The following is a 13,769-nucleotide window of genomic DNA, read 5'->3' as shown; positions in this document are numbered from 1 at the left end:
ATGTACTCTGACCTGTTGCCTAGTGCTCATCAACACTATGGAGTCTTTCACCAAAGCATCATTCAGACTTCAAGTGCTTAGGATTACAGTGTTGGAGGGTATATCCCATGCAAACGTGCAGAAGAGTGGATACCATTCTTAAAGGGCTCAAGACTTCCTCTTTGACATCCTTATTACTGTAATGGAGCCTTTAATCTATTAGTATGTGGTGTAATCTTATATAATGTTTATGTACTGCCAAAGAATATGAATACTCCACGCTAACTGGATGTCTGTAATGATGAACCACTACTACTTTACATGCCTTCCAACCGAGACTTCCCTGCACCAAAGTTGAACTGCGCCAGCAGCTCTTTGAGCTAGCGAAAGAAAGGGCTCTGCGTGCTGTGTCCTGCTCATGAAAAAAACATCCTCCGAGCCCAGTCAGAAGCAGAGACTCCAAAAGTCAGTTTGCTGACTTCCTGTTTGCAGGACAGGACCACAAAAGCTGAAGAAGCCTCCTAGGTTGAGCTACTAGCCCAGATCACTGGACCGCCGCTGTGTAGCCTGAGAGACAAAGAACGGTCTCGCTGTGTTTGCTGGACCCAGGAGAGTCGTCTCAGTGCAGTTTTGTCGCCCAGACGGAGCATTATCGCCCAAAGAAGGAAACTGCTGTGCCACATGACCGGTAGCCAAGTGGTGACTGGTATTGTGCTGACCCCAAGGGATGTCAAACCCTGTGGCCAGAATACCTTACCAGAGCCATGGACTGCAAAGCATTCCTAGGATGTCCCCATCGACTCATCCCAACACCACCACAACTGCACAGCAACTTTAGCATCCTATATCCCATTACACAGAAGTCTATGGCAAGGAGCCACTGATGCCGGACAAAACAGCCCTGAAATGCCCATACAAGAATCCAGAAACAATCTTGAAACATCATATCCTAAAAGTCCCTGAGTTGGTTTTTCACAACATCTGAGAAGACGATGTTAACAAGGGACCCAGAACAATTTCTCCAGGTAGAGGTTATGTGGACAAGGAGATTCCCCAGGTGAGCAGGTTAGGAGTAAGAAGGCCAACAAGTGGGGAAGGGAAAGTGGGATGGGGCATTGAATACGTGACGGCAGCCCCAGAAGAAGCAAACTCCCACCACACCCCCGGGACAGGGGAAGGGCCAGACTGGTTGGTGGCAGGGTCTACGTGTGAAGGAAGCCCCCTCACACCCAAGACCTTGTGAACATTTCAGCAGTAAGTCATTTGTGAGTTTCTCATAAGAGGCCATGCCATGCATATCTGAGAGCCATGTACTGTGAGACGGCGGCATGGATGATTTTCAGTGGCACAAGATTAACACTTTCGCCACTTCAAAGGCCTGGTGGGCCCGTCAATTGCGGTGCCATCCCTAAGTTGGTCATCACGTGTCTTGCCCACGTTGGTGCTATGAGAATCAATGTGAGAGAATGTTGCTGAAGCTTGCGTACCACTAATGGAATTAGTGGGAGAGGTGGAAAAGCGTACGCAAATTTGTTTGACCATTTCATCCATACCGCATTGCCTTTGGATAACGGGTCTGGGTATCTGGCGGCGAAGCTTGGGCATTTGGAGTTGGTGTGTAGCAAACAGATCTATCTCTGGTTGACCCCACTTTTGAAAAAATGGCTGAAGAACTTGATGCTTAAGTTCCCATTTGTGTATCTGTTGTCTCTGACGACTTAACAGATCTGCAACTTGATTGTGAACTCCTGGTAGATGTTCTGCTAACAGAAAAATGTTCTGAGGAATGGCCCACCTCCATATGCTCTGCGCCAGCCGGGAGAGCTGTAGGGAGTGTGTTCCTTCTTGTTTTTCAATGAAGTACATTCCTGTCATATTTTCCGTCCGGACTAGTACAGCTTTGTTTGATAGGTAATGCTGAAACGATTTTAGAGCTAGAAAAATCGCTTGTAACTCCAGATGATTTATGTGGAGTAGTTTTTGTTGCATTGTCCATGTACCTTGTACTGTGTGTCTTTGTAAATGCGCTCCCAATCCTGTGAGAGATGAGTCTGTGGTTAGTATTATTTGTGGAACAGGTTCTATAAACGGCCGGCCCTTGGAAAGGGTTTTGGTGTTCCACCATTGCAGAGAGCGAATGTCCAGTCGTCTACCACCACCAGATCTGTTATTTGTTGCTGAGCCTGATTCCATTGACTTGCCAAGCACATTTATATGGGGCGCATTTGTAGTCTTGCGTATGGTACTATGAAAATGCAAGATGCCATCATTCCTATTAGTTGCATGAACACTCGAGCTGGTAGTGAGTGTTGTGGCTGGAATCTTTTTTTAAGATTTTGCATACTTTGTATCCTTGTTGGGTTGGGATACGCTTTTGCCTTGGAGGTATCTATTGTAGTACCTAGATACTGCTGAGACAGGGACGGTTGGAGGTGTGACTTCTTTTGATTTACTGTGAATCCCAGTTTGTGTAGCAGGCATATCATTTCATGCGTGTGCTGTACACATTGGTTGTATGACTTGGATTTTATTAACCAGTCGTCCAGATATGGGAAGACATGAATGTTGTCCCTTCTTAAGTGTGCTGCTACTACTGCTGGACACTTTGTGAACACTCGAGGTGCTGTAGTTACTTCGAAAGGGAGTACCTTAAATTGGTAGTGTTGACCTTCTAGAATGACCCGCAGGTACTTTCTGTGCGATTAATGTATGGGAATGTGGAAGTAGGCGTCCTTGAGATCTAGTGTGGCAAGGAAGTCTCCCTTCTTTAGCAACGGTAGAACCGGTTGTAGTGTGACCATATGAAAGTGGTCTGATTGTATGTACAGGTTTAGGGACCTTAGATCTAAAATAGGTCTGAGGGGCCCGTCCTTTTTGGGTACGAGAAAGTATAGAGAATAAACTCCTGTGTTTTGATGTTGTTTTGAGACTGGTTCTATTGCATTCTTTTGCAGTAGAGATTCCACCTCTTGTATTCGCAGTATAAGGTGTTCTTGTGACATTGGACGCTGTCTGGGTGGTATTGTTGGGGGAGTGGAAGTGAGCTCCAGGCAATAGCCTTTTTGAATGATTTGTCTTACCCACCTGTCTGTGGTGATGGAGTTCCAGACAGGTAGGAACTGTTGTAACCTCCCCCCGACAGGAGTGGAATGGTCTGGGGGGGTGGAAGGGAAGTCGTCACTGTTTAGGAGTAGAGGTGTTGTTGTTTCCTCTACCTCTGCCCCTATTGTTATTTCCTCTATAACCTCCTCTATAATATCCTTTACTAGACGAGGTTTGGTTGGGCGCTTTGTAGGAAGAGGAGGTATTGGCGGTTTGGAAACCTTTAGAGGCGCCCCTATATGAGGAGCGACAAAAGGAAGGCCTATGGGCTTGTGTTTGTAAAGCTCCCATGGATTTTGCCGTATCTGTATCTTTTTTCATCCTTTCTAGTGCACGACTGATGGACCGAAAAGATGTTGGTCAAATGGCTGGTTTAAGATACTGGGTTGTACTTCTGGTTTAAACCCAGAGATGCGTAACCATGCATGTCTATAACAGTACCCCTGTATTTATTGCTCTAGAGGCTGTGTCTGCTGTGTCTGGTGCACATCTTATGGAGGTATTTGTAATAACCTTGCCTTCCTGTATTAGATCAGAAGCCCTGGTTTTATATTGTTCTGGCAAGTGTTGCATGATTGACTCTAACTCATCATAATGAGCTCTATCATATCTAGCTAACAAAGCTTGAGTGTTACCAATCCTCCAGACATTGGCTGCTTGTGAAATGGTGCGTTTTCCTGAAGCATCTAAAAGCTTAGACTCTTTTTCAGGGGGTGGAGCAACCGCTGTTGTCTGCGAGTTAGCTCTTTTTCTCGCATTTGACACTACTAGTGAGTCCAATGGCAACTGTCCTTTAATGTATGCTGGATCAGTTGGAGCCGCTTTGTACTTTTTTTCTAGTCTGGGGTTAATTACCCTTGCTCAAACTGGGTCTTTAAATATTTCAGGTGCATGTCTTACCACTCCACTAAGTATTAGAAGTGTGGTTGTGGTCTTATGTGACAACATTAGTGTTTCCATTAGGAAGTCTTCTTCCATTGTATCTGTGTGTAAGTCTACTCCATGGAAAGTGTCTGCTCTATGAATGAGCTGTGTAAACCCACTAGTGTCATCTGGGGGAGATGGTCTAGACGGGTATACATCATCTTGTGGCAGATCTGGTGCATTACAATCTTCCCATGGGTCACCTGATGGCCCAGGAATATCATCTGGGTCGTTAATGTTGTCTATGTGATGTTCACTCTCTAACACTTGTGAGTAGCTATCCCCATCATCCTCATCTTGTGGTATGAGACTATGTGTACTAGATGGTGAATGTACAGGAGAAATATCTACTGGTATTTCTACTTCTGGTGAAGGAATCCTTATGGGTGAAGTTTGAGCATGCTTTTTTAGAGGAACTGGCAGTAGTTTAGGATAGTCCATTTTCCTCTTTTCAGGCACTGAAGTAATATGTCCAGTCTTTGGATCAATATGAAGAGTCTTTTGCTTTGGATCAGGTTTAAAAAGCTCTTCTACTGGGAAATCCTTTTTCGGCACTGATTTATGTGGTTTGGGGCCGGAATGCTCATCTTTACCAGTGTCTATTGCCTTTGGAGCAGGTTTTTGTTTCAGTTCCGAAGACTTTTTCTTAGGATGTGTGCTCTTTGGATTCAGAGTTTTTGTTCCTGGAGTACATTTAGACTCATCTACCTTCGGAGTCGAAGTATGTTTCGGTACCGGAACAGTCTTCGGGTCCACTTTTTTCGGAACCAGGGTTTTTTTTGGTTCGGTAGCTTTGGGAACCTCTTTCGGTGCTGAACTTTCTTTCGATTTGATCACTTTTGGGTACCGAAGGATGCTTTGGTGTTGGTGTTAATTTTGGCTTAAGGACCTTCAGCTTTTCGGGACGAACAGACTGACTAGAGCCCGAGTCGACTGGAGGCTTTTTTATATTCTTCGCTGCTGAGCCAGTAGGCTGGGCCTCGGAAGGTTTTGTTCGGTGTGCAAGCCTGTCCCGGTATGGTGGTGTGAATAGGGTCGACTTCTGTACTCACGACCTGTTGACCAGCTGGAAGATAAGTCATCTTCGGATTGATCCTCGGCTCCAGAAGCTGAATCCTCTGTTTCGGAAGCGATGTCTTCGTGCTGCTGTTCTTCTGCGTCTACTTCAATCGGAGCCTCGTCTATGATGAGGTCTGGTGTCGATGAAGATGACTGCGCCATTACTCTTCGAGCTCGGTGGTCCCTGATGGTTTTCTTGGACCGGAAGGAAGCGCAGGCATCTCAGTCTCGACTCTCGTGCTCTGGAGATAAGCACAGATTGCAAAACTCATGAAGATCTGAGTGAGGGAATTTGTGTCCACACCGAGGGGAATTCTTGAAGGGTGTTCTTTCCATGAGCCAAAGGCCCAATGGCACAGTTGGGCCCGACGGCCCCGCCGAACGCTAGAATCGAGAAGTGAAGCCTCTCTGACGCTGGTAACCGGAAACACTGTTGACGACGATGCCAATGGTATTATGATTGATTTATGGATTCGAAAAGAGATCGGTAACTGGACCGAACGATGAATATATCCGAGCCCGATGGCGGAAAAAAACAATCTGAAGATGGAGTCGATGCCCATGCACACTACGATCTAAGGGAGGAGTCATCCAACAGATAAAGACTCTTCCAAGAAAACAACAAAGTGTAATCATTCGGACCCACCACCAGATGGTGATCTAATGCAATACTGTGTGGTCTGCAGCCCATATGCCTCGAACATAACAATTTCAACCAGACCTCCGAAAGTAAACCGTCATGGTCCTCCAAAGGTTCGTGACAGTCTTGTTCAGAGAGTGAGAGGCCTAGCCTCAGCTCCAACCACCAGCCTAAATTGTGGGCAGTGGGGCATGAAAGACAGTCCATCAGAGTAACATATAGTCAAGCCATGGTGCCCCTGTAACACTTCCACGTCAGGATATAGTTCAACAGCGGGTTGGTCTTGAGATCATAATGGGGAGAATTCCCCATTCAAAATGCATCACAGGCTATGTGTAAGTTGCAGGTATTTCCAGCGTTACGAATGTAGCAACCTATAGACTCACATGAGTATCAAATGAGATCACCATGCCGCCCTGTGTTAAATCATCCACAAAGTGTATCCCTCTGTCCCTCCACTGAGACCAATCGACCTCCTCCCTCAAACTGTTATATCTCTGTTCCTCCTTATCGGTGCCCAAGTTGAATTATCTTAATTCTGCCGATATGTTTTGCTATCATCATTATGGACATAATTTCCTGGATAGGGCTACTGGCCAGTGTCCCTATTTTAATTATACACAGTGGGAACATTGTTCAAATATCTTAAATTCCAAACTCACCAAAGAAATAAATGCTTACCCAGACTATGCTCATATATGCAGCTTTGTCACCCAATTAGCCCTCAAAGGTTATGATTACCGAAAAGACAACGAATTTGACATCGATTTGGGGGACGAAGTCCTGGCAGGTTCATGGCACAGAAACCTCATTTTTGAGCCTGTTTAATTCCCACCCAAATGACTTTCTTGAATGAAACAATCCAACAGACTACCTGTCTGGGATTGACAAAAAATAAAGAAATAAAAGCCCCAACCATTCATTCTGTTGCCCGCTTTTATAACTGGCAGAATTTGACAAACTACAGTGAAGACCAATTAAAAAGCATGGGTCCAAATGGTACATTTAATTCATCACTTGCGAGTCCTGGCAGATGGTTGTTGTGGCCGATGGACACGAATGGTTGTAATGCTTATTTTCTCAAAACCGTGCCAGAGTTCACATCCAGAAGACCTGATCCCCGATACTCACAGTCTACACACTTTGGCATGGTTACCAACTATTCTGTGGGAAAGTTATGTCAACAATGATTGGAAGATTCCACAATGTATGCATTTAAACAAGATCTTCCTCTACTGTCCAAAGACATGAATCCCCATGTTCTAAAAGTTTTCTATATGCTACTTATAATGAAATTTTCCCAAATAAAAGCTGCTGCACGCTTAAGACAAATGGACCAAGATAATTTAGATAAAGTGCTCATTGTATTAATACGTTGTCATCTCGCATTTACAACTTGAACAATGTCAGACCCTCCATAAAGGCTTTAATTACTGGAACCTTGAACAAAGATAAATCTGGTTTGTTTTGTGCATATGCGGCTACTGCTGCAAGGTGCAATCAAATGGATGTGTAGACTAGACCAGCTCGCTGTAGATACAAAAGGTAACAAATAATATTTTGAATAGAGGCATCTAGTGGATCAATATTGTTGTTGTTACAATAAACAACAAATCTTGTCCATTTTGCAGCATAACATGCTCTGGTGGTAGGTTTTCTTGCATTTTTAAGAATAGTCACACAATCTGGCAGCAAATTTAAGTATCCAAACCCTAACGAATTAAGGAGCCAAATCGCTAACTTGAGCTCCTTGAGGTTTGGGTGTCGGATTTCTCCATGGTTCTGAGTAGGAAGGTTGGAATTGAGATGCAGCTTTTGATCTGGAACTACTGATAGTTCCCAGAGTATGGTGAACCATGGTTGACAAGCCCATGTGGGAGCCACCAACATCAGTCTGAACGATGTTTGCCTGAGCTTCCGAACCAAAAGCGGAAGGAGGGAGAGATGGAAAGCGTAGGCAAATATCCCTCACAAATTCATCCATAGGGCATTGCCTTTGAATAGAGGTGCCGAAGTTTAAGCATTACGAGTGGTCCATTGTGGTGAACAGATCTATTTGTGGGAATGCGCATTCTTGAAAGTATGGAAGGAGAACCTGGGGATGAATTTCCCACTTGTCTATTTGTTGTTGCAACCTTCTGAGGAAGTTGGCAATTTGATTGTTCACTCCTGGGAGGTGGTGTGCCAGAAGATGAATTCTGTGATGGTTTGCCCAAAGCCAAATGGTCTGAGAGAGGCGTGATAATTGCTGAGTGTGTCTCCCCCCTGTTTTTGTACATACCAGTCATATTGTCAATGCAGACTAAGAGAACTTTCCCTATAGGTGAGACTGAAGAGCCTTCTGTGCTAGATACATCGCTGGAAGCTCTAGATAGTTGATGTGGAGACTTTTGCACATGTTGTCCCATAGACCCTGAATTGTCAAGTTCTGTCGATAGGCACCCTAACCTGTAAGAGAGGAGTCAGCTGTTAGCATGATCTGTGGAAGAGGGTCAATGAAGGGCCTACATTTTCATAAGTTTGTGTGTAAATTTGTGTATTCCACCACTGTAGAGAGTGATGGGTGCAGCTGTCTACCAACACTAGGTCTGTTAACTGACCCTGTCACTGATTTGACTGACATGCTAAGCATTCTTGTTAAGGCGCATGTGTAATCTTGCGTGAGGCACTATTGCAACGCATGATGCAATCATACCTAGCAGTTGCCTGAAATTCCTGAAAGCTAAGTATTGGATGGTCTGAAACTAGTAACAGTTTGAATATTTCGCATTCGGCCTGCATTGGGCGAGGCTAGAGCTCCGAGTGTTTAGAGTCGATCCCAGATTGGACTCCATTTGTGAAGGCTGAAGATAAGACTTTTGCATATTGACCTTAAAACCTAATTGGTGGAGTAGGTCTAATGTAGTCTGAGTGTATTGCAAACACTTTTGGTGTGTACTGGTTTTGAAAAGCCTATTGTCCGAGTATGGGAAGACATGAATCTGTTGTCTTTTGAGATGAGCTGCCACTACTGCTAGACATTTTGTGAACAGTCTGGGAGCAGTAGTTACTCCTAATGGGAGTACTGGTAGTGGGAATGTGAAAGTATGGGTCTTTTAAATGTAGTGTGGACATAAAATCGCCTTGTTATAGAACTGGAAGCTCTAGTTGAAGCTTGACCATATGGAAATATTCTGACCTATGAAAGAAGGCATGCATAGTTGAAGAGTACACACTTGTGCATCTCGAAGGAGAGTGCGGGCGCGCGCATGTGGTGAGAGGCTTTATGACTGTGCTTAGGAGGACAGTGCATGCTTTATATTGGGAACGATGCTGTGTGTTTGAAACAAGAGAGCATAATTGTGTCATTTTTATAGTGTATAGTGGTGCTATTGCAGTGCTGCTGGATTACGATCTGAAGTATGCATAGGTGGTGGTAGTCTTATATAGGGCTACTTGAATTATGCAGATGCAGCGTTTTTCGCATAATTATGGATTTGTTGTATTTGCCACCTAATCCATCGGCTGCATAATCAGCAAATGTCAGCAAAAATGTTCCAGCTCAAAGGGGTCAAAAGTTATAAAAAGCGTGGCTCCACATCTCTGCGTAGAGTCATATTTCAACTGCTTTTTTTATTTGGGTCTTAAACTGGTACTAAGGTGAAATACTTGTCCAGAAAAATGTGCTGAATTACAACGCATAATTTACTTGCTGCATAATTTAGTCAGCCACATAATTTGGTTCTCCCCTGTCGCATAATTGCAGTGGCCCTGGTCTTATATATGTGCTGCGTTTTAAGGCAACATATGTGTGTGTGTATATGCACTTGTGTACAAGAAGTGCATGCTTCTGTGCATGGAAGGAGAGTGTATGCTTTGTAATTGTAGGGGATGTGCTTGTGGGGAAAAGAAAAGTGCATATCTATGTGTTGGAAAGTGTTGTAGTGTGTGTTTGAAAGGAGACTTCATACTGTGTTCATGGACTGAACGGGCATGCCTTTGTATGTGAAAGAAGAATGCAATTTTATGTGTTGGGAAGGAGAGTGCATATTGTGTGATGAAAGTAGGGTACATAATGTGTGATCAGAAGTAGAGTTTATGCTTATGTAATGTTTCTAACATGAGAATACAATCATGTGTGTGGGCAATGAGTGCGCAATTTGTGTGATGAAAGTTGGTACATATTGTGTGATCAGAAGTAGAGAGCACACTTAGGTGTGTAACATGAGAATATAATCTTGTGTGGGGAAGCAGAGTGCTTGCTTGTGTGTGTGAAGGGAGAATTACGTTTTGTGTGTGGGGGGAAGGAGAGCGCATATTGTGATTCCAAGTAGGGTACATATTGCATGATAAGAAGCAGACTGCATGCTTGCGTGTGACAGAGTAGTTCAGCTATGTATGTTGTGAAGGAGAGTACGCACTTAGCTGTTGAGCAGCAGTCCACATTTGTAGACGAATGTTCAATGCTTCTATTCTTCGGTGAGAGTGAATAGTTGTCAGCACAGTTGTAGTCTTGAAGGGAAATGAGGATTATTGCTCGCTTGTTCGAAGGAGGAAGGAAGAGGGTTTTATGTGAAAGAGGTTAAGTGCCTGACTGTTGTTCTTAAAGGAGGAAGGTGCATACTTCCTAGTTTGCAATGAAGGACCAGGCGAGTATCCTTGTTGGTGTGGAGGGTGGTGTTTTGTTTATTTCACAATATTGCAGCAAATGGTGCTCTTTGACTGCTTCGAAGACGTTGGATGGACATACCTTTTGGACTTCTACTGGTATCGTGGTTGTGGGCCTTGAGCAATTAGTTGTCATGCGTATTGAAGTCCAGTGCGAGACACTCAAAACAAGCATGGCCCCAGAAGCAGCTGCAGCGTCCCGCGAGTGGTGTGTGCGCATTAGCCACTGCTCGTAACCGCAAGGTGGATGTCACCACAAGAACGAATGTGCGTGAAAAGGAGATGACCAATTTCTAAAGGTCATCTCCTAGAGTAGCGTATGAGCGCTGCCTAGGCGAGACCTAAAAAACAAAGTAAGTTAAAGGACCCGCGTGCAAACAAAGTGGCGCGGCCACCATTACATGAAACTGCACAACAGGGCACTCGGTAAAAAACCCAAAGTGGCACGTCTGCCATCACACGAAAGCGCACAACTGGAAGCTTGTTAAAAAAGTAAAATTGCACCACCATTACAGAAAAGCACACAACGCAGCGACTTCATACTCCAAATGTTCAGTCGTCACAGTGTTAAACATGGAAACAAGGAAGCAGTCCCTAAATGAAAAGATAACAGCCCAGCAACGCAACTAAACTGTAGTTGGTCGGTGCTACTTCCTACAAAATCGGATCGCCAGCTAACAATAAGCACAATAAGAAAAGCAATGCCAGAGTTAACCAATGGCAAGCGGCAGGAGAAATTACCCTAGGTATTCTATGTACTACAAGGCGGGGAGGGCAAGCAACAAGGCGGGGGAGGGTGGGGGAGCAAGCTACATGGCAGGGAGGGTTAGGGGGCAAGCTACAAGGCGGGGGCAAGCTACAAGGCGGGGGAGAAAAGCTACAAGGCGGGAGAGGCAAGTCACAAGGCGGGGAAGGCCAACTACAAGGCGGGGGAGGCAAACTGCAAGGCGGGAGGGTGGGGGGGTAAGCTACAAGGCGGGGAGAGTAGGGGACAAGCTACAAGGCGGGGGAAGGTGGGGGGCAGGCTACAAGGTTGGGGAGGGGTGGGGCAAGGTACAAGGCGGGGGAAGGTGGGGGGCAAGCAACAAGGCGGGGGAGGGGGCAAGCTACAAGACAGGGAGGGTGGGGGAAAGTTACTAGGCGGGGTAGGGTGGGAGGCAAGCTACAAGGCGGAGAGGGTGGGGGGCAAGCTACAAGGCGGGGGAGGGTGGGGGGCAAGCTACAAGGCGGGGAGGGTGGGGGGCAAGCTATAAGGCGGGGGAGGGCGGAGGGCAAGCTACAAGGCGGCGGAGGGCAAGCTACAAGGCATGGGAGGGCTACAAGGCGGGGGAGGGTGGGGCAAGCTACAAGGCGGGGGAGGGCAAGCTAGAAGGCAGGGGAGGGCGGGGGCAAGCTACAAGGCGGGGGAGGGCTACAAGGCGGGGGAGGGCTACAAGGCGGGGGAGGGCTACAAGGCGGGGGAGGGCTACAAGGCGGGGGAGGGCTACAAGGCAGGGGAGGGCTACAAGGCAGGGGAGGGCTACAAGGCAGGGGAGGGTGGGGGGGCAAGCTACAAGGCGGGGAGGATGGGGGCAAGCTACAAGGCGGAGAGAGTGGGGGCAAGCTACGAGGCGGGGAGGGTGGGGTGGGGTGGGCAAGCTACGAGGCAGGGGAGGGTGGGGTGGGCAAGCTACGAGGCAGAGGAGGGCGGGGTGGGCAAGCTACGAGGCAGAGGAGGGCGGGGTGGGCAAGCTACGAGGCGGGGAGGGGGGGCAAGCTACAAGGCCGGGGAGGGCTACAAGGCGGGGGAGGGTGGGGGCAAGCTACAAGTCGGGGGAGGGCAAGCTACAAGGCGGCGGAGGCAAGCTTCAAGGCGGGGGAGGGCTACAAGGCGGGGGAGGGTGGGGGGCAAGCTACAAGGCGGGGAGGGCAAGCTACAAGGCGGTGGAGGGCGGGGGCAAGCTACGAGACGGGGAGGTTGGGGGGGCAAGCTACGAGGATGGGGAGGGGCAAGCTACGAGGTGGGGAGGGTGGGGGAGGCAAGCTACGAGGCGGGGAGTGTGGGGGAGGTAAGCTACGAGGCGGGGAGGGTGGGGGGGCAAGCTACGAGGCGGGGGAGGGTGGGGGGGCAAGCTACGAGGCGGGGGAGGGTGGGGGGCAAGCTACGAGGCGGGGGAGGGTGGGGGCAAGCTACGAGGCGGGGGAGGGTGGGGGGGCAAGCTACGAGGCGGGGGAGGGTGGGGGGGCAAGCTACGAGGCGGGGAGGGTGGGGGGCAAGCTATGAGGCGGGGGAGGGTGGGGGGGCAAGCTACGAGGCGGGAGAGGGTGGGGGGCAAGCTATAAGGCGGGGGAGGGCGGAGGGCAAGCTACAAGGCGGGGGAGGGCGGAGGGCAAGCTACAAGGCATGGGAGGGCTACAAGGCGGGGGAGGGTGGGGCAAGCTACAAGGCGGGGGAGGGCAAGCTACAAGGCAGGGGAGGGCGGGGGCAAGCTACAAGGCGGGGGAGGGCTACAAGGCGGGGGAGGGCTACAAGGCGGGGGAGGGCTACAAGGCGGGGGAGGGTACAAGGCGACGGAGGGCTACAAGGCGGGGGAGGGCTACAAGGCAGGGGAGGGTGGGGGGGGCAAGCTACAAGGCGGGGAGGATGGGGGCAAGCTACAAGGCGGAGAGAGTGGGGGCAAGCTACGAGGCGGGGGAGGGTGGGGTGGGGTGGGCAAGCTACGAGGCAGGGGAGGGTGGGGTGGGCAAGCTACGAGGCAGAGGAGGGCGGGGTGGGCAAGCTACGAGGCGGGGAGGGGGGGCAAGCTTCAAGGCCGGGGAGGGCTACAAGGCGGGGGAGGGTGGGGGCAAGCTACAAGTCGGGGGAGGGCAAGCTACAAGGCGGCGGAGGCAAGCTTCAAGGCGGGGGAGGGCTACAAGGCGGGGGAGGGTGGGGGCAAGCTACAAGGCGGGGAGGGCAAGCTACAAGGCGGTGGAGGGCGGGGGCAAGCTACGAGACGGGGAGGTTGGGGGGGGCAAGCTACGAGGTGGGGGAGGGGCAAGCTACGAGGTGGGGGGAGGGTGGGGGAGGCAAGCTACGAGGCGGGGGAGTGTGGGGGGGCAAGCTACGAGGCAGGGGAGGGTGGGGGGGCAAGCTACGAGGCGGGGAGGGTGGGGGGCAAGCTACGAGGCGGGGGAGGGTGGGGGGGCAAGCTACGAGGCGGGAGAGGGTGGGGGGGCAAGCTACGAGGCGGGGGAGGGTGGGGGGCAAGCTACGAGGCGGGGGAAGCTACAAGGCAGAGGAAGCTACAAGGCGGGGGAAGCTACAAGGCGGGGGAAGCTACAAGGCGGGGGAGGGTTGGGAGTGCAAGCTACGACACACTAATAGGAAGGAAGCCTATGGCAGCTGTCTAATGAGTAGTAAGCATACTAGAGTGACATTAAACCCAACCACTGGTAA

General features: G+C 49.1%; 1 protein-coding gene across 2 annotated transcripts in view; it reads right to left on the bottom strand.

Annotated features, from left to right (window-relative positions):
• Window positions 1–13,769, bottom strand: part of CDK13 (cyclin dependent kinase 13) — an 841,634-nt gene that overhangs the window by 90,570 nt on the left and 737,295 nt on the right. The window lies entirely within an intron of this gene.

Source organism: Lissotriton vulgaris, chromosome 4_1, assembly GCF_964263255.1.
Source record: "Lissotriton vulgaris chromosome 4_1, aLisVul1.2, whole genome shotgun sequence".
In the NCBI taxonomy this organism is placed as follows: Eukaryota; Metazoa; Chordata; class Amphibia; order Caudata; family Salamandridae; genus Lissotriton; species Lissotriton vulgaris.
This window is presented reverse-complemented; position numbering and strand designations above follow the sequence as displayed.